This window comes from Triticum urartu, chromosome 1A (assembly GCF_056163025.1).
Source record: "Triticum urartu cultivar PI428250 chromosome 1A, HENAU_Tu73, whole genome shotgun sequence".
Taxonomy (NCBI): domain Eukaryota; kingdom Viridiplantae; phylum Streptophyta; class Magnoliopsida; order Poales; family Poaceae; genus Triticum; species Triticum urartu.
The window spans coordinates 2907950-2930234 of record NC_141873.1 but is presented as its reverse complement, the minus strand read 5'-3'; positions in this window follow the sequence as shown (position 1 = coordinate 2930234).

Sequence of the window (22285 nt, the reverse complement as noted above, 5' to 3'; positions counted from 1 at the left end):
TACTATATTTTCTCGTGTTTCTTTTTTTTACTTTGTTTAAAAAGTTAACAAGATATGCTGTAGACCAAGATGTAGTACACCACCATTAAGTTGAACCACCTAATTAAATGCATGTGAGTTGCCAAAGAACAACGGAAAAAACATACACTCACTGACATAGGAGGTGTTTTACGATGTAGAAGCCGGCGACCACTTGGACAACAACCTAGCCTTGCTCCACACAGTGACCTCCTCATGTTGTTCGGTAGCGAGTTGCAAGAGGAGTTTATGAGGGAGGAGCTCGGTGATGCGATGGAGCCGGAGGCAACCCCAGTGAACATGGTGATGGACGTGGTCCTCAAAACATTATAGGTATTTTGCCGGAGGCAAATATATGGATATTTGGTAACATTCCATCCCCATTTAATTAGCTGCTGAAGACATTTATTCTAATCATGCAGAAATTGTTCACTCAACGATGGATGAGCTTGCTGTGTGGGGTTAAGAAAAACACGCATGGAATCACTCAATGATGTCGACACAAGGACAACGGATCACCAGTTAATTAATTACGTATCACATGCTGCGGCAGGTCTATTGTTTTCACAGTTACCAAGTACCACCCACTTGGAGCCCTTTATCGAAAAGTACCACTCACTCTAAGCATAGTTTAGGAGCCAAATGAGAGACGATAATCCTGCTTACTACGCTAATAAACTAGAGAGAGAAGCTTGTGGCATTCGAGGAGATGTCGACATCCATAGGCACATGGCTAAGCATCGTTTTACGATCTGGATCCAAGATTAGCACGGTACTGATATATGTTGTACATGTATAAGAGCGCTTATAGTCCGACCAAAATGATGGGAGAAATTGGAACGATATAGCATCCAACGATGGAACATGAAAATGCTCGAGGGAAAATAATACTTCAGCGCTGTTAGACGTTGTACTTATATACGTTTGAATGGAAAATACCTTACATCACACATGTCGACATCCATATGTTGTACTTATATGGTGCATCTGTGTGGTGTGGTGAGTTACTTTGTTGACTATTTTTTTTTTTGCAGTAGCAGAGACAACAACGACTGGTTTGGACATGGGCATGGGCAGCCAACACTCGTGACAAGTGACATGGTGTTCGCACAGGTGCAAAGGCCGGAACAAAAGGTCTCAGCGGCAGGGCAGTGAAAGAAGACCATGGTCCAAGTTGTTGTGAGGAACCTGATTTGCATGTCTCAGGAAAGAGCTCCCTCGGCAAAGACAGCGGCGGGGCCGGTGGAGGGTGCAGAGACTCTACAGTATCAACAGTTTTTTACAACTCCTTGATATGTGCTCACTGGCCAGCTGTTAATTCTCTCTCTACATTCATTCAACCACCCAAAAGAAAATCATCCTTTTCTTAAAAGGAAAAAAGGAATGGCAACACCGCATCTCGCGAAGAAATCGCTCAAAAATACTAGAATGCCACAATCATCTGCTCTACCTATGCTTGTTGGCACCATCACAAGTCACGCCTTGGCACACAAATTTCTAAACCAATTTGCACAAATCCATCAAGATAAACCTCGTCAGCAGACTGGGGATCCATATATACCGTTATAGATAGAACATCAAGTTGCAGAAGCATCTAGTACATACGTTAGTGATAGGCGAGACGAGAGTAGACCAACAAAGAATTCCTTCACACTACGCTATGATTGTTAACCAATATAACTTAGCCCCTTTTATCCCAAAAACTTTTACCAGGATTCTGTCCACACTGTTCTATTCTTATCTATTACCAGCAGTCAGGACTCAATTTTCTAAAAAGAAAGAAGATTCAGCACTAAAAAATCAGGGTGCGGGACAGAGCCAATGTATTGGTCGCCATTCTATGCTGATGATGTTGCGGTGGATTTGCTAACTTTTGGGTTGCGCCTGGTATATTGCTGTGTAACTAGACATATACCATTTCCAACAACACTAGCCGTCCTCAGTGATTTTGCTCCTTGAAAAATATATGATTTGTCACCGTGAATGTCGGTTGAGAACTTGAGACATACTTCAATTCTCCACTTAGCTTAATTAGCTGGTATATACACGTTATGTGGCCAATTGCCACACACACCATGACTGGACTGATGCAGGCATTACCAAGTTAATTATGTGCAATATGGTGTACTTACTAGCATACATTATTCTATCCTAGGTAGGATGGTTAATTAACCAAAAAAGTAGGGCACGCCGTCTCAGAGAGCATATGCAGTGCACTCTCATTAACCATGGAGCGGTATCAGGACTCAGGGTTCCAAAAATCATAGGAGACCAAATCGCCGCAAGTTCTACAAATCATCATGTATTGAATAAAAAACATGACATCTATTAGAAAACACAAAGTATTTGTCTATCCATGTTGTGATGGATGACGCGTTGGGTTATTACCAAGTAAATGTTAGCCACTATATGATTGTTTGACTAGGTCTCCACAAAGGTGAAAGGTCCCATGTACACACACACACAGAGGAGTACTATGTTTGTTATATACTGCGTATATAGGAGTATACGGGTGTGTACCCCCAATTATAATAGGAGATTCTCGCCCACTTCTTCAGCATGATGGTCACACTTGTTGGTCTCACTGGCTACCTTGTCTATATTTCTATATTGTGTTCATGATGGGGCTCTGGTACGGTGTTTGGTGCTCACGGCTACCATATCCGCCTTTCCGAGAGTCATTGAGAAATACAGATTTTTTTTCGAAAAGGGGGGACTCCCCGGCCTCTGCATCAGAACGATGCATACGGCCAACTTATTAAATAAACAAATAGGTTCAACAAGGTCTTAAAGTCTCAAACAAAAATAAAGAAAAGCTCACAAAGAGCCAAAGGCCAGTAACAAACTAGCCAGCCACAACCGTCTGGCATAAGAAAGGTAGGTAAACTAATTGCCTATCCTATTACATGACCGCCATCCAAACCGGTTGAAGATATCCCGAGCTACCATCTCCCAGCGGATAGATCCAGTAACCAAACACTCCCTGGCCTCCGTCGGAGTAAGTAGCGACCACACACGGATCAACGCAGTGGCTCGGAAAATAACCTGCAAAAAATAAATATTTGTTGTTCTGTTAAAAACCAAATCATTTCTGCAGTTCCAGACTGCCCACAATAAAGCACATACTCCTACGCATATGTGTCTCGCTATTTCGAGCTCTATCCCGTTAAGCCACGTTCCAAATAACGTGCTAACAGAACTCAGTGGAGTAATATTAAATGCAATATGGACGGTCCGCCATAGAACTTTGGCTAACGGGTAATCAAGAAAAAGGTGTTTGATAGTTTCATCCCGATCACAGAAATTACACCTAGTAGGTCCTGTCCATACAGATGGTTGGCGTCCTCAATCACCATTGTTTTCCTCTTCGTGCTGAAGGATATGCCGTGGCTTGCTCTGAACTCTGGATTCACCTCCGCCTTGCCTTCCAGTGTCTCTGACATGAGGGCCACCTCGTCAGTATGGTGTGCATGATGGGGGCGTCACTTCTGGTGCTCATCACGGGCCTCTTCGTCGCCAAGGCATCACTAAGGTCGCACTCTCAGAACGAGTGTCCCAATTGGTTATTCGTCATCACCATGGGCACCGATGTGATGGTGATGGACATGTGCATGAAGCAATACAGTGTTCTGACACGCTAGCCACACTTCGAACCTTTGTTGGTAACCTTGTGAGCATGATAGCCACACTACCTCTTGAACTTCTGGTGCTGCCCTTTCTAGTGGAAACTAGCAATGCCCACGCGGCGGCACGCCACGCCCTGTCGATACGTTATGTGTATATGTATATGTATATATGTATATGTTATTTTTATTTCTTGTGATGAAAAATAAGTCTTTTATGAGCATATGTTTGGAGTCACAAAAAAGCAAGACATGCACATGAACAATTTGGAAAAGATATATTTATTATCAGCATGAGTGCTACATCTTGCAAGATGGAAATTACACATTGGCAATTTTTTGAAGCAACGCTGGACACATTACATCTATTTGTAGCTTATATCCTTCTTGTGAATCCTCCCGCGGGATTGGCACATGCGTTAAAATGATAGAGAACCTTTACAAATTGTTTCATGCGACCTATGGGTGCTTAGAAGCAGTGTATCCAACAATGATTTTGAACAAATAAAAGAGGCATCAATATGATATGCATTTAGTTTAGAATTGACCACAGTTGCTCTATCAATAAATAAAAAGGTGAGTTGAAACAGAAGTAAAATTTCTCATTCAAGCATATTTACCCTCTTTGCCCTCCCATATATTCTATTATTTTGTGATGTTACATAATGATGTTCGTGTCATGTTTCATGTAAGATTTCCTATGCAAAGTTACATTTGTTAAAATAGTAAATCAAATAGTGTCATGTTGATTTGTATCAAGAACGAAAGGAAAATATATCAAAGAATAAACTAATACTTAGCATCGTCAACACTGTTAATCAAAATGGATACTTCCTAAATTTAGACAACACTTCGTAAAATCCAAGCAAATCTTTTTGGTCCAATGTATATCCTAGCCCTTATTATAAAGTGGATGTGCATAATTATGAACCAGCAGGAAAATAGTTAAGCGGTTAGGCATCATTTGCCACAAATACTGCAACAAGTATATACCTAAGATCTGAATCCAAGCACTTTATTCCCAACAATTACAGCGGCGGCACGCTGCGTCTGTTGATACGTTGTGTGAGAAATTCAATAAAAATAAAGAAATTATGTGTATGGTGATATCAAATTGTATCTTATAATCATTTTATTATTATTCAGTTTTTGCGTATTAACTATTTTTTTATGTTATGGTTTATGTCAGAAAAATTATGTTGGTACGGAGGCTGAAATATTCCAAAAAGAAAAACTTTATTGAATGAAAGGAGTCGGTGCATTACAGATAAATTGGATGCATAGTGATATTGCATGATATATATTTGATTCTTTGGCAACTCACAGTGTCCTTGTTCAACCGTCCGCTGGATTTGTAGCGGTGATAAGATGATACAGATTTTTGTGTATACTTTGTGTTGACATTACACATGATTAAAGGAAGACACATGTATTCATTTTTCAACTGTTTGATTGATTGCTAGTTTGGACATCATTTTTATGGTTGGACGTACTGCATGCCGTAAGGTGATCAATGAACCATGCTCAGGTGAACCATGGTAGCCGGAAGCCAAACACTGCAGGCTTCAGAAATTAACTTGTAAACATATTGAAATGGAAGACACGAACATGACATATTTCACTGGAGCACCTGTTTTAGAATCATCTTCCCCGCCAGTAGCTAAAGCAAGAAACGCCACAGAAGTAGCTCTGCTTTTAGGATTTGAATCATCTTTTGAAATGTTGACATAACCATTCCTTCTCCAGCAAAATCACTTTCTAGAATACACAAAGCAAAATCTCCTATCCCGAGGTGTAGTCCCATAATTGTGAACTCCTGCACCCCCCGTTTGCAGTTGCTATAGCATCATTAGGTCCCAATTCTACCTGGTTGGCATTGAATGAATTTGATAACAGAGGAACAACATTTGAGCTCATCTTTTTCTCTATCAGCCAAGGTGTTCCAACTTTCAAATTTAACAACGTCTTGACATCATTAAACAAAGTTGGAAATATGTCACTTTTGAATTAGATAAAATAACCTCTATATGTTATCCCCGCCTGCCCTTCAGGAGGGAATAAAACTAACTAAAAGTGTGCCTTAACATGCATCAGCCATATACTGATATACACATAAACTACACAGAGCCAGGCCGATAACAACTGGGAAAAATTGATACAGTACGTACCCCTTGAAAGCACCTTGGAGATGCACATGCACGTAGTCACATCAGCTTTTGCTAGTGCACACAAACGCTGGACAATCACAACTCTGCGTAAACTAATAGGACACGCGGTTGCCATGCAGCAGGCTAACTTTATTCAACAAGATCAAATATCGAAAAAGGCTTTCGCCCCGTTTTATATATAAAGCAAACTTCAACAAGATAAAATCAAGTGATACATAGCTTCAAGCCCGTAAAAGTACATATACTCAGGAGCCAAGGTTACACGTTGGGCGTTCACTCAGTCGCCCGCGCGTCGAACACACGCTTCCGCAGCCCGCGCTCACCTTGGCCGCTGCCGATGGCAAACACGTGTGTCAGCGACACAGTCCTGTACTGAAGCAGCCGGCGGCACCATGATGGCATCACGAAGGGCTGCCCTCGGGTCGGCAGCACGCGGCGGTGCTCCCCGTCCCGTGATGGCGCCCAGGCCGGCCCCGGTTCGATGCATCTGAGTCTGAGCACAGAGACCATGGCAGATGGCACTATGGCAGCAACGGACGCAGGAGCACAGGGAGGCATCCCTCGGCAGCGCAGACCGTTGGCACACACATTGGACACAGGTGATGCAGAGGCGGGCGTCGTGGCCGTGTGCCTTGGTCGACCCGGAGTGAAGCGACGGGGCAAACATGGCGTCCGCTCGCCACTTCGCCAGGGAATGTCACGGCTGACAGTGCGATCCCTCAACTGCGTGAAACATAGTACACACATGGATGCAGACGGCACAAAAGCAGGTGCTGTACTCGCACGCCTTGGTTTTTTTTTGGAAAAGGGGTGATTCTCCGGCCTCTGCATCAGAAAGATGCATACGGCCATCTTATTAACCAAATAAAGTAGTGTTAATATGGTTTCAAAGGTCTTCACAAATAATAAAAAAGTACAGACAGCTCACACAGAGCCAATAGGGGCTAGAAACACCAACTAGCTGAGAAAAGACGCCACAACCGGCTGGCTAAAAAAATAGATAGGAAATCTAAATGCCTATTCTATTACATGACCGCCATCCAAACCGGTCGAAAATATTCCGAGCTACCATCTCCGAGCGGAAAGACCCAGTAACCAAATGCTCCCTGGCCTCCGTCTGGGTGAGTAGCGACCACGAACGGATCAGTGCCGTAGTTCGGAATATGACCTGCAAAAAATGTATACATGATATTCTGTTAAAAACCAAATCATTTCTGCAAGTCCAGATAGTCCACAGCAAAGCACAAACACCAACCCGAATATGTCTCGCTAAGTTAGGCTCAATCCCATTAAGCCATGTCCCAAATAACGCATAAACAGAATTCGGTGGATTGATACTAAAAGCAATGTGGACCGTCTGCCAAAGTACCTTGGCTAACGGGCAATCAAAAAAGAGATGTTTGATAGTCTCATCCCGATCACAGAAACTACACCTAGTAGGTCCTGTCCAATTACGCTTTATGAGGTTGTCCTTAGTTAAAATAACTTGTTTATGGACAAACCACATAAACACTTTTATTTTCAAAGGAACTTTGACATCCCAAACATGCTTGGACGTAGGAATGGAGTTTGAATTAATAACATCAATATACATTGATTTAACCGTAAATACTCCAGACTTAGTCAGTTTCCAGCGTAATTCATCGGGTTGTTGTGAAAGCTGGACTTCCATTAGTCTCCTAACTAGATGGAGCCATTCTTCCCAACGATTGCCCGCTAGCGTTCGTCGGAACTGAATATTAAGGGGGATAGATTGAAAGACCGATGCAACGAACACCTCACGTCGTTGAGCAATACGGTATAAAGACGGATATTGGATGGCCAAGGGTGTCTCGCCAAGCCAAGTATCCTCCCAGAAACGTGTACTCGTGCCGTTTCCAATAACAAACTTCGTCCTATTAAACAACGACTGTTTGACTTTCATCAAGCCTTTCCAGAAAGGCGAATCGGTCGGCCTGACAGTAACCTGGGACAAAGTTTTTGTCTGGAGATACTTGATGCGAAGGATTTGAGCCCCAATAGCATCATTCTCCAATGAGAGCTTCCACAGCCACTTGCTAAGAAGGCATTTATTCTTAACTTCTAGATTCTCAATACCTAGACCCCCTTGGTCTTTCGGTCTACAGATGATGTCCCATTTAGCAAGCCGATATTTTCTTTTAAGCTCATCACCCTGCCAAAAGAAACGCGATCGATAGAAGTCCAGTCTCTTCCTAACACCAACTGGGACCTCAAAGAACGATAGGAGAAACATTGGCATACTCGTGAGCACCGAGTTAATCAGGATTAATCGGCCTCCGTATGACATGAGCTTACCCTTCCAACAACTCATTTTTTTCTCAAACCGATCCTCAATGCACTTCCACTCTCTGTTAGTCAGCCTACGATGGTGGATTGGAATCCCCAGGTAAGAGAAGGGTAACTCTCCCAACTCACACCCAAACAATTGCCTATAAGCCTCCTGTTCATCTTTGGCCCTACCAAAGCAGAACAGCTCACTCTTATGAAAGTTAATCTTTAACCCGGTCAATTGTTCAAATAGGCATAACACCAGCTTCATATTTCTGCCTTGGCCAAGTCATGCTCCATAAAGATGATTGTATCATCAGCGTACTGAAGGATGGATACACCTCCATCAATTAGATGAGGTACCAATCCACCTACTTGACCATTTTCCTTAGCCCTTCCTATCAAAATTGCTACATCCACCACAATGTTAAACAAGATAGGGGACATCGGATCTCCTTGTCTTAGGCCTTTATGTGTCTGGAAGTAATGACCTATGTCATCATTAATTTTAATTCCCACACTACCTTTTTGCGTAAATGATTCAACCTGTCGGCGCCAGGCTTCATCAAAACCTTTCATACGCAATGACTGTTGGAGGAATGGCCATTTGACCTTATCGTACGCTTTCTCGAAATCCACCTTAAAAATTACTCCATCTAATTTTTTGGAATGGAATTCATGGAGTGTTTCATGCAGGACGACCACCCCTTCAAGGATATTTCTGTCCGGCATGAAAGCAGTTTGAGACTGTTGCACCACAGAATGCGCAATCTGTGTGAGTCTGTTTGTCCCGACCTTGGTGAAAATTTTGAAACTAACATTGAGGAGACAGATCGGCCTGAATTGCTCAATTCTCACCGCATCCGTCTTCTTGGGAAGCAGTGTGATAGTCCCAAAAATTTTATAGAACTCTGCCGGGAACAGATCATGGAACATAGGTAGTAAATCCCCCTTAATAATGTGCCAACACTTTTTATAGAACTCTGCCGGGAATCCATCCGGTCCGGGAGCCTTATTGTTTTTCATCTGTGCAATAGCATCAAACACCTCCTTCTCCGAGAACGGGGCAACCAGAATATCATTATCGGCAGCCGATAGCTGAGGCACATCCTCAGTCCTGGACTCATCGAGGGACACACAATTATCCTCCGGAGGTCCAAACAACTGCTTATAATAGTCGGTAATATATATTTTTAGGTTATCCTGGCCTAAAATAGTACCCTCGTCTTGCTCAAGCTGAAAGATACGCTTCTTTCTGTGCTTGCCATTGGCTATCAAATGGAAGAACTGAGTATTCGCGTCCCCTTGGACCACTTTGCGGACTTTAGCACGCAAAGCCCACTTCAATTCTTCTTCGCGGAGCAGTTCTTTCAACCTCTTCTCCGCCTCATTTTTAGCCTGAAGCTCAGTTGACGTTAAGATAGTGGATTCGGCCTGTATGTCCAGGGCCTGTATAAGAGCAAGGAGTCTATCATTTTCCATCTTATACACACCACTGAGGTGCTTAGCCCAGCCCCGTAAGAAACTCCTCAAATGCCTAATCTTATTCTTCCAACGCTCTAACGCAGTCTTGCCTCCAACACCTCTATCCCATTCCCTGGCAATCAAGTCCAAAAACCCCTCACGTTCAAATCATGACACCTCGAAGGAGAAGGTGTTCTTGTTACCCACATGGTTCGGCTCACCTGAGTCCACGAACAATGGGGTATGATCAGATATTCCCCTTGAAAGAGCTTGCACCGTCACCAGAGGGAACTTTTGTTCCCACTCCACGCTCGCAAGAACTCGATCAAGTTTTTCATAGGTTGGGTGTGGCAGAGCATTAGCCCAGGTGAACTTTCTACCAGAAAGCTCTATCTCTCTCAGATCCAAGCTTTCAATAATGGTATTGAACATAAACGACCATCTGCCGTCAAAGTTATCATTGTTCTTCTCCTCTCTCCTCCTGATGATATTGAAATCACCTCCAACTAAAATTGGAAGCTGTTCTGACCCACAGATACGAACAAGGTCCGCCAGAAACTCCGCTTTAAGATCGGGCTGTGCGGCACCATACACCGCCACCAAAGCCCAGTTAAAACCATCTATCCTAGACCTGACTCGAAACTTCACCGCGAAGTCGCCCATTGCTACACTTCGGACTTCAAGCGAGTCACATCTCACACCCAGTAAGATACCACCCGACCTTCCTCGCGGAGGGAGGCAATGCCAATCAAAATCAATACCACCCACTAGAGAAGAGAGAAACTGGGGTGCAAAGTTATCTCTACCCGTCTCCGATAGAGCAACAAAATCTAACCTCTGCTCTAAAGCTGCCTCGGCAAGGAATCTTCTTTTAGCCAAGTCCTTCAGACCTCTGCTATTCCAAAATATTCCTCTCATAATTCATCATGGAATTTTTTAGTGATTCGAATCCTAGCACTCCTACGAACTGCGGAATCGGGATAGATCTTCCGTTTCCACTTACGCTTAGGTTTACTAGGCTCTATTGCCCGGTCCTCATAACCGGGTTCACAAATATTACTATCATCATTCTCTAGGGGTACATCATCTTCATCAGAGTCATGATTGGGGGGTGCTAAATCCGCACACAGATTATCGAGCACTCTGACCCCTAACGCATCAATCTCCTCATCCTTCATTGGTTTAACGGCTGCAAGATTACGAATAGTCTCTAAGGCACGTTCCGCCTCCAAATCTAATAAATCATTCACCGAATTGGTAATCTCACTATCCGTAGCACCTAGTGAAACTCCTAATTGGTTTGCATTATTTATAATCTCCTCATTAGAAAAATGCAATAAGGAATTAGATAGGTTGATGGACATACCAGAAGACAAGGCAGCCTCCTGAAGCTTGGCCGCCCTCATAGCGCACCGCTGCTGCATATCATCCACCTCAGGGATGTCGAGGATGCGAGCACTCATCCGTCTCCCCTCGGCGATAGGGTCCGGGATCCCGCCAAACGCGACAACCTCCTCCCTAGTAACACCTGGCACAGAGTCCCTCAAAGGCTCTACCGGGGTTACCAGAGAAGGCGTCTGCGGACTCCCGATCCCCTTAGACGGGAGTCCCACACTAGGGACCCTGGCCATGGGTAGGAGCGAAGATGAGATGACGGGGGCCGCCTGCCCGCGCCCTCCTCCGACCTCAGCTGCCGGCTCAGACGTATGAGCCATCGGCGAAGGAGAGACGGTCCTCCTCATCGTCGAGGGCGGAGGAGGAGCCAAGGCCTCCTGCCCCAGCACCCCCCCCCCCAACGCAGCTGCTGCCGCGGTGGTTACCGCCACCGTCGGGGAAGCAGGAGCCGAGGCCGCCTGCCTCGGGCTCCCGCTCCCCGCACCGGCCGACCCACATGGGGCCGGCGTCACCGACGCCACCGAGATCGGGATGGGGTTGGGAGAAGGCGAGGCCACCTGCCCCGAAGCTCCTCCCCCATGACCCATCTCACCCGTAGACGCCGACACCGGAGTCGCGTCCACGTGAGACGCCAGGACAAGGGAAGCACCCTCCGGACTCCTCTCCGTAGCTCCGACCAAAGACCTTGCCGGCCGTCCAGCAAACAATCCAGCATCCCCCTCGAACTCCAACGGGGGGAGCGTGTGCTCAAGAGAATCATCAGAATCTACCCGGTCACTCCATAGTCTGGGAGGTGCCGAGGCTGGCTCAAAGGACCCAAAACGCAGAGTAGTCATGGGCACCGCTGGGGAAGCTGCAGGCTCAACCCCGATCCCATCCCCATGCAACTGAGAAGTTGGGTGAGAACCATTAGACCCCTCGCGTGTGGGCTCATCTGACGGTGCCCCCTTGGCCCCGGCATTGCCATCACTGTCGTGCATGTCAACATCGTTACCATTAACCGCATCATCAAATAAATCAGTGTCCTCAAACTCGATGTCTAGCGGGAACACCTCTCCCCTGTAGGTCCAGTTGACCTTATCGGGCATGAACTCAATATCCAGAACACTCACTAATAGTCGGGCCACCCCATGGGCACGTGTGAAAGCCATATCCACTTTTTTCTGTCTTCCCCACCATGATGCCCATACTAGCCACCACTCGAGCGTCCTGCAGAGGCTTAGATGGAGCCCCTGTAAACCGCAACCAGACCTGCGTAAGCGGCTTTCCCTTAGGCTCAACCTGCTTCCACTCGTGGAACTCCAGGATACACTTAGTACCGGGTACTCTACACAAGCCAAAGCTCAACAATCTCTGCAAATCATCCACAGTTGGGAAATCAACCTTAAAAGACCTGTCCTCGATAAGCACCAATTCCCATCGAAAATCCCCAGGAGCCAGCTCCTGAAGCCTCCTCACAATCTGTGCCTCAGTAACCTCGCCCTGGGTTGCTTTCACAATCCCGGTAGTCAAGCTCAGGGTATCCTCCGGGACCTCTCTCGCCGCCGGGGACTCAAAAAACATGAGCTCAGCACAATAGACTCCATAAATATTCAGCGTCGGAAGCAGGTCACGCAACAACGGGCACTCCCCCGAGTCATGTGCAGGCTTGCCACACGACTCGCACAGCTGGGCCACACACTCAGCAATGAAGTGGCCCTTCTCACCGCAACGGTAACAAATCATCCTCTCCTTCTTACGTGCATATTTGGACGCCCTGTCGGCATCAGACCTGTCAGTAGCCTCATCCACCGTCCCAGCCTCAGGAACCTCGACACTGGCCAAGGCGTTCACCACCTCCATCGCCTGGGAAGGAAGCTCAGTGGAAGTATGGTCAGACTCCGTTGTAGACGCCGCAGGATCAACTGCCCTGGGCAGGGGCGGTCGGCGAAATCTCCCATGGCCCCCACCCCGATCACCACGATGGCCACGAAAGCCTCCTCTCTGACGGTGATCCGGGCCGGAAGCCCCCTCGACAAAACCACCTACCGGGCCGAGAAACGGTCTCTCAGCAGACCCGTCACTCTGCCAGGCATAGCCAGGCCGCCTCCCGTAGATGAGGAACCACGATGCTGTCCATCTCCATACGCATCAGAACCATCGTCCCCCCACTGACCTAGGGGCGGATCAAAGGACTCTCTAGTGTTCGAACTCTGTCTCATCTGCAACGGTCCCGAACGATTCTGAGCAGGCCGCGCGACGTAGTGAGGCGGAGGCGCGGCACGAGGCTGGCTGCCGAAAGGTGTTGGCATAGCCCCTGTGGCCGCACCACCCCGACCCGCCGCCAGCTGCACTACGGTAGCCACGCCCGGCGCTGGGGGCCGAGTCCCGCCCCGACCCGCAGCCGGCTGCACGGTAGCCACGCCTGGCGCCGGAGGCCGCGGCCCGCCCCGACCGGCCGTAGTCAGCAGTGGCACATGCCCCGGCGGCTGGGTGCCCAGGTTGCCAGCGCCGCGACCAAGGGAGCCAGGCGCCACACCACCACCCGCCGGCGGCCTCTGGCCAGTTGGCACCGGTGCACCACATCCGGCTCCCGCAGCCGGCGGCGGCGCAGCCCCACCCCGACCTGCTGGAACTGACGCGGTGGTTTTTTTGGCAGGCGGCGCTGCCGCCCCGCGGCCAGCCATGGCCTTGAGAGGTGGGATTCTCTTCGCCCGACCAAATCCGCACGCCGGGAAGCCAGGAGTCCCCCGCCTAGGAACCCTAGCAACAGCAGCCAGCGGCGAAGTATCGGAAGAAAGAACGATCGCTGCGTACGTGCATGGGGGATCGCTACATGAGGGACTCGGGTCCAGTCTAGCCTAGGCCACATACCCATCCATCCCTGGCCCATCTCCTCGCGGCCCCGACCGCCACAAATTTGGCCCATCGCAGCCCACCAGATGATTCAGACGTCTCGCTCGCATCTCAGTGATCTGGGTTGTCACCGCGGACGCCACGGCCGCCGCCAGCGCTGGACGAACGCCCATCCGCTTCACGTTCTTTCTTTTCTTAACAGTAATCCACGAATCCGGCCTAATCATGTCGAAAAGAGTAAGATTTGGAAGGCGTACCTTAGGTAAAGGTCCCTTTCACGGCCTGACCGCCGATGCCGCATTTCACCGGTGAACGACATGGCGCACCAATTCCTTCCTCTCGTCCGGAAGAAGCCCAACCCGCGCCGGATCCTCCACCGGCACAACCGTGTCTACGGTAGTGGCCACCTCATCTTCGTCATAACCTGCATGAAATAAATCACAAATCAAATCCGAAGGCGTAGGCGACGGCGGCGAACCCTCTGAGTCATCGCTATCTCCGTCGGCATCCTCCTCGTCCGTAGCCAATAGGGCCCAGAAGCGGCCGCCGATGCCCGTCTGAGCAGCCGCCGCGGGAGGACACGGCGCGGCGGAGGCCTCCGCGGTCGCCCGGGGAGTTGCCCCAGTCGCCCTCATTTCGCCCCAGTCGCCCTACGTCTTTATACTCATAAGTGCATATAGGAGAGGATCGCCCGGACGTGCCCGCCACTCGCCAAGGAAGGAACGACGCTACCATCGGCATCGGCAGAAACGAACACTAAGCAGATTGCTAGAACCACGTGAAGAGCAGCAGAGTTATCCTGGCGACGCCGCCGCCAACAACCTGGGTGTCCGACATGGAATAAAATGAAAACACGTACGACGCCCGGAGGGAACCAAGCCAGAGGGCGTCGTTGTGCCGCGCGTCGTGTGCCGGAGGGTGCTCACGGGATGGCCTCGCATGCCACCACACCGCTCCACCACCGGGATCTTGGCCGGGAGCCGCCGCCCGCTGCTTCCACGTCGAGATGGGTGTCTCTTCGAGACCAGGTTGAAAGATTTGGAAGCGTTCCTACTCCTCGATGAGGAGCCGCGTTGATTTATATTGCGAGAGACAGAACAGCCCTGTCGTGGCTTACAAGAAGAGGAAACCAAGTCGAGAGAGGAGTTGGTTGTTTACAGGAATCCTAGCAGGCTACGGGAGAGAGATAGAATAAGGTTGAGATTACATCAAGGAGATAAACACAAATTCTAGCACCCTCCCTTAATCTCAACTATCCTACGTTTAGATTCCTCTTGAACTCTTCAAATGGTTTTGCTGGTAGTGCTTTAGTAAATCCATCCGCCACTTGATCTTTGGAAGGAATGAACCGTATCTCAAGTTTCTTTGCTGCAACCCTTTCACCTACAAAGTGAAAGTCAATCTCTATATGCTTGGTTCTTGCATGAAACACTGGATTTGCTGACAAATATGTTGCTCCCAAATTATCACACCATAAGCATGAGATGCGATTCTGCTTAATTCCCAATTCTTCTAGTAGTGACTCAATCCAAATAATTTCTGCAGTTGCATTAGCCAAAGATTTATACTCAGCCTCTGTACTTGACCTTGACACAGTGGCCTGTTTCCTGGCACTCCAAGAAATAAGATTAGGACCAAAAAATACTGCAAAGCCTCCAGTTGATTTTCTGTCATCATTGCAATCCGCCCAATCAGCATCGGAGAATGCACTCACAAGAGTGGAATTGGAGCGTCTGAAATGCAGTCCTGTTCCCATAGTATGTTTAACATACCTTACAATTCTCTTGACAGTTGTCCAATGTGTAGTAGTAGGTGCATGCAGATATTGACAAACCTTATTAACAGCAAAAGAGATATCTGGACGAGTAAGAGTCAAGTACTGCAATGCTCCAACAGTGCTTCTATACCTTGTGCTATCTCCCTCCTGAAGTGGCTCTCCTTCATATGCTGAAAGTTTCTCTGAGGAGGACAAAGGTGTAGGCGCAGGCTTGCAATTTTTCATCCCCATGTGAGATAGAAGCTCAGTAACATATTTCTCTTGATTTAGTACTATGCCATCTTGAGTCTTCTTAACTTCAATGCCTAGGAAAAAATGCAAATCACCCAGATCTTTCAAAGCAAATTCTGAGCTCAAATCATGTAGAAGAGCATTAGTAGCACTTTGTGATGAACTTGCAACTATGATATCATCCACATATATGAGCACAAAGATGACTACTTTTCCCACTACTAGGAAAAGGCCTACTAATGGCGCACCTAATTTGGCCATTAATGGCGCATTAGTGGTGCACCATTAGTGCCACGCCATTAGTATATTTTACTAATGGCGCACCACTGGTGCGCCATTAGTATCTGGTATACTAATGGCGCACCCCAGATGCGCCATTAGTATATACAACAGTGCGCCATTAGTATGCCTCCCAGGGGGCCATGTATACCCAGGTGCTTTGGCATACTAATGGAGCACAACAACAGGATGCGCCATTAGTAACTTCGGCATACTAATGGCGCACTGTTTAATGATGCGCCATTAGTATCCTTTGGCATACTAATGGCGCACTATGATGTGATGCGCCATTAGTATGAATATTAGGTTTTTTTATTTTCTAATTTTCTGTTTTTTGCACAGGTTACAAAATGTATAATTGGACGAAATATAGACAGCACACATCAACAACAGATTCATCGAATACAATAGAAGATTAGTCTCTGAATACAATTCATCATTTTAGTCTCCGAATACAATTCATCATATTAGTCTCCGAAATGAAAAGACCGAACAAAGATAGAACATTATATTACAAGTCTCGAGACCGCGAGTTTGTCTTCACATTACAAGTCGATATCGATCATCTAAACTACCATCACATAGAAGAGAGCTGCGGTCATCACGATGAGCATCATCACGATGAAACTCGTCTTCATTCGGTTCCTCCAACGCTCCCTCCCCTCTCCCGCTAGATAGCGGGCGTATCTAGATTCGGCCTCGGCCCTAGTGGCGTACCCTTTGTAACTGTTACCGCTGAATCGGTGAACCTGTCTCTGACACTCCTCCCAGTCGTCGTAGACTCCAGGAACCTTACCCTTGTACATGACATACCACGGCATCGCTATGCAGTAGCCAAACGAAACGTTAGTACCAATTCACAGACAATACATAAGCAATATATAAGTATGCAACAGAACAATCGGAAGAGAAAAGCAAGACATTAATAGCATCGATTACATCTAAGTTGAACGACTCTCGAAACCAAAGAGACATACTACAAGTTCATTAAAGTTTAATTGCAACATGAGCCAATCGATGTTTCAGAACTAGACACAGCATCACTGCTTTCGACTCGACTCAAGGGACCGGAGCATGGATGAAGCCGCCGTCTATCGTGGGAGTCATGAAACAATGGGCGTTGTCAGCCTGCATTTGTAGGATTGTGTCGATGTCACTGTTGGACGGTTGATTTCTGAGGTAGAACTGCCCCGAGGTACGAAGGACATCTTGATGGATGATTTTCGCAAACTCCGACTGGATGCGAAAGAATTCTTGTCTGATGTCCGTGTCCTAGATTGCCGACACGCTCGCGGCCCAATCTTTGAGTCTACTCGGTAGCAGAAGTTGATGATGGTCCCGTACGATCGCCCGCATGTGATGGATGGCGTAGTAGGCACCCTTCTGACTGCCAGGCGGCTGCTTGACGCAGCAGAACGTCATATTGTGGGAGAACACGTGCTTGCCGTACTTACGAATAGGCCTGGTGAAGATGCCTCCAGATTTGACGTAGCCGGGGAGAACATCATCAAGAACCTTCTTGACATTTGTGTAGTCTACGTTCGACTGACGGTCCGGGTCGAAATACGTGGCCATGGAATATTTGGAGCTTAGGAGGATGAGCGTGTAATGTGTGTCACTGCAGAAAACACGGAATGTTAAAAGAAAAACGATCGAAATCTAAGAATTCATATGTTACGGGGCGGTTGAGGGAAGGACTTACTCGGGAAAGTAAGGCACGAGGAAGTTATCCTTATCTTGGTTTGCCAGAATGACGCCTTCGAGGTAAGAACTCGCGACTTGCCGGTCCCCAGCGCTGCCCAAGATCTTGGCACGCATGTAGAAGGAGTCGACTATCATGATGTCCGGGGTCTTGTCGCGAATGATCCGCATCTCCATACTCATGCACGTAGTAAGTGTTTCTGCTCTCAGTGTTTCAGAACACATATTTTAGCTACCTAGTACCGGTGCTATTACCCAGCAGTTAATTAGCTTTTGCTTTTGCTTTTCAGTGCCAAATTCTAGCTAGTACCAGCAAATTAACATCTAGCAGCAATCATTTTCAAATATATATACACTGGGCATTTTAATATTAACCTAAGGAAAAAAGAATAGTTAGGTTAATATTAACCCAAGATACATCAACTATTGCACTGTCCTGCCTAATAAAAACAGTCATGCCAGCATATAGTATATAAATCTGAATTTGTGTTTACAAGAAGAGTGCCCATTGCAATGTAAACCTGAGAACACAACTCACCTCAAGTGCAGGATATAGCAGACACCTACTTCTTCAGTCAAGTGCAGTAAAAGACCGTTTGCAGAACCTGTTTAGTCAGAGTTGAACATTACATAAGATGAGAACTCTACATAACTAATATTGGTATGACAGATAGAAAACTGAGAATGGATAAAAAAACTAAGCATGGCAGCAAGACGCTGATGCATCTTCTGTGTCGCCAACTGGACTAAAAGATGAGTGTTTTTTTTATGGTTCTTAGTTAGGCATGAAAACTAAAGCAGCAGCAGCCTGCAGAAAAGCAAGCACCAGCAGGGAATAATGGCCAACCAAAAAAAGGAAGAACTTAATTGCATTCATCACCGGCGGCTTAAATATTGATAAGATGACAGTGAAGCAGTTTCAGTTTCCGTGTAAAGGTGCTGGATCAGAAAATACTGAAAACAGAGCAATGACTTTCCCTATATATATAGCAAGCAAATAACCAACCAACCAACACTTGGGATTTAGGAAGCACGGGACATCGCATTCGCATCAGTGCTGCTACTTGCATTCAGTAAACACTTGGGACATTAACCAGCTAAAGATGCATTTCTGTTCTTGCATCTGTATACTTCACCTATGTGCCAGACTGCTGTACTGAGGCATGACACCTATAAGATATGATAATTGTATCACTCGTGCGACGTGTATAATATACTAGTGTATCAATCAAAAGATAAAAGTTGCATCATGTACTATAAACAGGCGACATAGCAATGCACACTCTCTCCACACATATCAATTGGCAAGTAAAATGCACACCGTGTATACATGCTTCAATTGACAAATTCACATAGCAATGACCATCGTGTACACTGACTCTACATATGCTTCAATTGAAAAATTGACCATTTTTTTAGAATAACGGCCACTAGCTAGCATCAGCACAACCACCCATCCATGGCACAACAGAACAGTAGCGCAAGCAGCAGCACAGCACCAGTGGCTCAAGCGGCAGCCGGTAGCACGCGCACGAGAGTAGAAGAGGAGCTCACCGTCCGGTGACGAGGCAGCGGCAGGTCGGCAGCGGCCGGCGTGGAAGAGGAGGCAGAGGCGGGGCGTCGTCGAGGAGGGCGGTGAAGAGGGGGGCGCTGGCGTCTCGCCTGGATGCTCTGCACGACAGGGGAGGGGCGGCGTCCGGCGGCAGTGGGAGGGCAACAACTTCCGGCGGCGGCTGCTGGTGGGAGCGGGAGGAGGAGCCCGACGAGGTGGACGGGGCGGTGTGGACGGGGCGGCGTCCGGGCCGCCGGCGACGAGGGGGAGGAAGGGGAGAGGGAGGCGGCGGGGGCGCGTGGGCGGCTGCGGCGCAGTGGGTCGGGGCAGCGGCGGCGGCGGCGCGGTGGAGGGAGGGAGAGGGAACTGGCGAGGGGGAGAGGGAAGGGGGGATCGGGCGAAGGGGGAGAGGGAAGGGGGGATCGGGCACAATACTAATGGCGCACCACCCCTCGGTGCGCCATAAGTACATCCATACTAATGGCGCACCTCACCGTGGTGCGCCATTAGTAGTTTTTTTTCTTATAGCAATGGCACAATACTAATGGTGCAACACCCCTCGGTGCGCCATAAGTACATCCATACTAATGGTGCACCTCACCGTGGTGCGCCATTAGTATTTTTTTATAAGACAGTAATAATTTTTTAAACTTGTTTAAATCATAACAGTAATATTTTTTTATAAGACAGTAACAGTAATATTTTTTTTATAAGACAGTAATAATTTTTTTAAAAATATCATCAAACAGTAATGCCGGTGGAGCGGGGGAGGGTGCGCGGGGTGCGGGGGTCGATCGGCGGCGGCGGTTGAGTAGGGGAGGGGTGCGGGGGGTCGGCGGCGGCGGTTGAGTAGGGGAATTGAGGGTGCGGGGGTCGACGGTGGCGGCCGGTGGACCGGGGGGTGCTCGGCGGCGAGGGGGACCGGATCTGGCGAGGTGGGATAGCGATCGAGATGGAGGGGGATCGAGATCGAGTGTCCATGAAATTTAAAAATATTCATGATAGTTCAAAAAGTGCCCATGAAATACAATCGAGAAATGAAGGCTACGATTTAAATACAATCGATCTTAGCTAGCTATCTGTTCACAATCTTCTTGCCCTTCTTTTTCGCAAATGGAGTTCTTCTGTGGAACGGACGTCCTTTAGGTAGGGTGGTCCTGCTTCTTCTTGTGGTGTATGCTGCTACTTCATCATCGTCGTCATGTTCGATCCTCGGGTCGCCATACTTGTCGAAGTCTTGCTCATTGGCTACTCCATCCATTCCGATGATCTTCCTTTTGCCTCTCCTCACGACAACATGACTGGGCTTTGACGGGTCGGTAATGAAGAAGCATTGGTCCACTTGGGAAGCCAGTACCCATGGCTCATTTTTCGCGGTGACGTTTGCGCCCGCGGTCTTGGATTTGGCTTCGGGTATAACCATGGTGGTGAAATACCGGTCTTCTTTTAGGACGCTCTTGGCCCATCTGACACGGAATATCGGGACCTTCTCTCCAGCGTAGCTCAGCTCCCAGATCTCCTCGATCCTTCCGTAGTATCTGTCCTTGTCGTTACCGGTGTAGGATTCCATCGTTACCCCGGAGTTCTGATAACCATCGCTCTTCATGTCCTTGGCCTCGGTGTAGAATGTGTAGCCGTTGATATCGTACGCCTCATAGGTCATCAGGTTGTGCTCGGCGCCCTGTGACAAGGCGAATATGAGTTGTTCTTCCGCAGAAGAATCCTCATGTAAAGGGTACGACAGAAGCTTCTGCTTGAACCAACGCGTGAAACATGAGTTGTGCTCTTTGAGTGTATCTCCGTCCGTCCTCTGTTGGCCTCGGTCATTGTACGTCTTCTTAATAAAGATTTTGTGCTGTACCACCCAAGGATCGACCACGTCTATGTGTTGTAGCGCGACTAGGTTTGCTCTTTCAAAGTCGGCGAGTCGACCCTCGAAGTCGACATGCATTTCGCGACGACCCTCACGGTGACCCCATCCAGCGAGCCTGCCGAGGTGCCTGTTGACGGGCAGACCAACGGGGTTCTCGATGCCTAGATAATTCGTGCAGTAGGAGATGCACTCTTCGGTCAGAAAGCCCCTGGCTATGCTTCCCTCTGGACGTGACATGTTGCGAACGTATCCTTTGATGACACCATTCATCCTTTCGAACGGCATCATGCTGTGCAGGAACGTCGGCCCGAGTTGGATGATATCGTCCACGATATGGACCAGCAGATGCACCATAACGTCGAAAAATGCGGGCGGGAAGTACATCTCAATCTTGCATAGTATCACCACGATCTCTTCCTGTAGCCTTCCGAGTTGCCTCACGCCAACAGACTTCCGAGAGATGACGTCGAAAAAGTTGCATAGGCCAAATAGGGTTTCAGGGACGTGCGCGTCCATGATCCCATGGATTGCAACTGGAAGTATCTATGTCATCAGCATGTGACAGTCGTGAGACTTCATCCCGCTGAACTTCAGCTTCGCTGGGTCTAGGTATCTGCTTATCTTCCCCGTGTAACCGTAAGGAAGTTTTACTCCTATGAGGCAGGTGAAAAACTGCTCGATCTCCTCCTGACTTAGAGTGAAGCACGCGGGAGGGTAGTCATTTCCGGTCTTCTTGGCCTTTTTGCCTTTGCGACGCCTTTCCGTGTCCTGCTTCGCCTCATCATCATCATCATCATCATCATCATGATCATCATATATAGCGTGAAGCTCCTACCTGATGCCCATTGATTTCAAGTCTGCCCTTGCTTTCGGCCCATCTTTAGTCCTCTCTGGCATGTTGAGCAGGGTACCAAGCAGACTCTCGCACACGTTCTTCGTGATATGCATGACATCAAGGCTGTGAGGCACACGGTGGATCTTCCAGTACGGCAAGTCCCAGAAAACAGACCTCGTTTTCCATACCTTCAGCAGCGGCTCTGGCGCCTTTCGCTTCTTTCCCGGCTCTGGAACCTTTTGCTT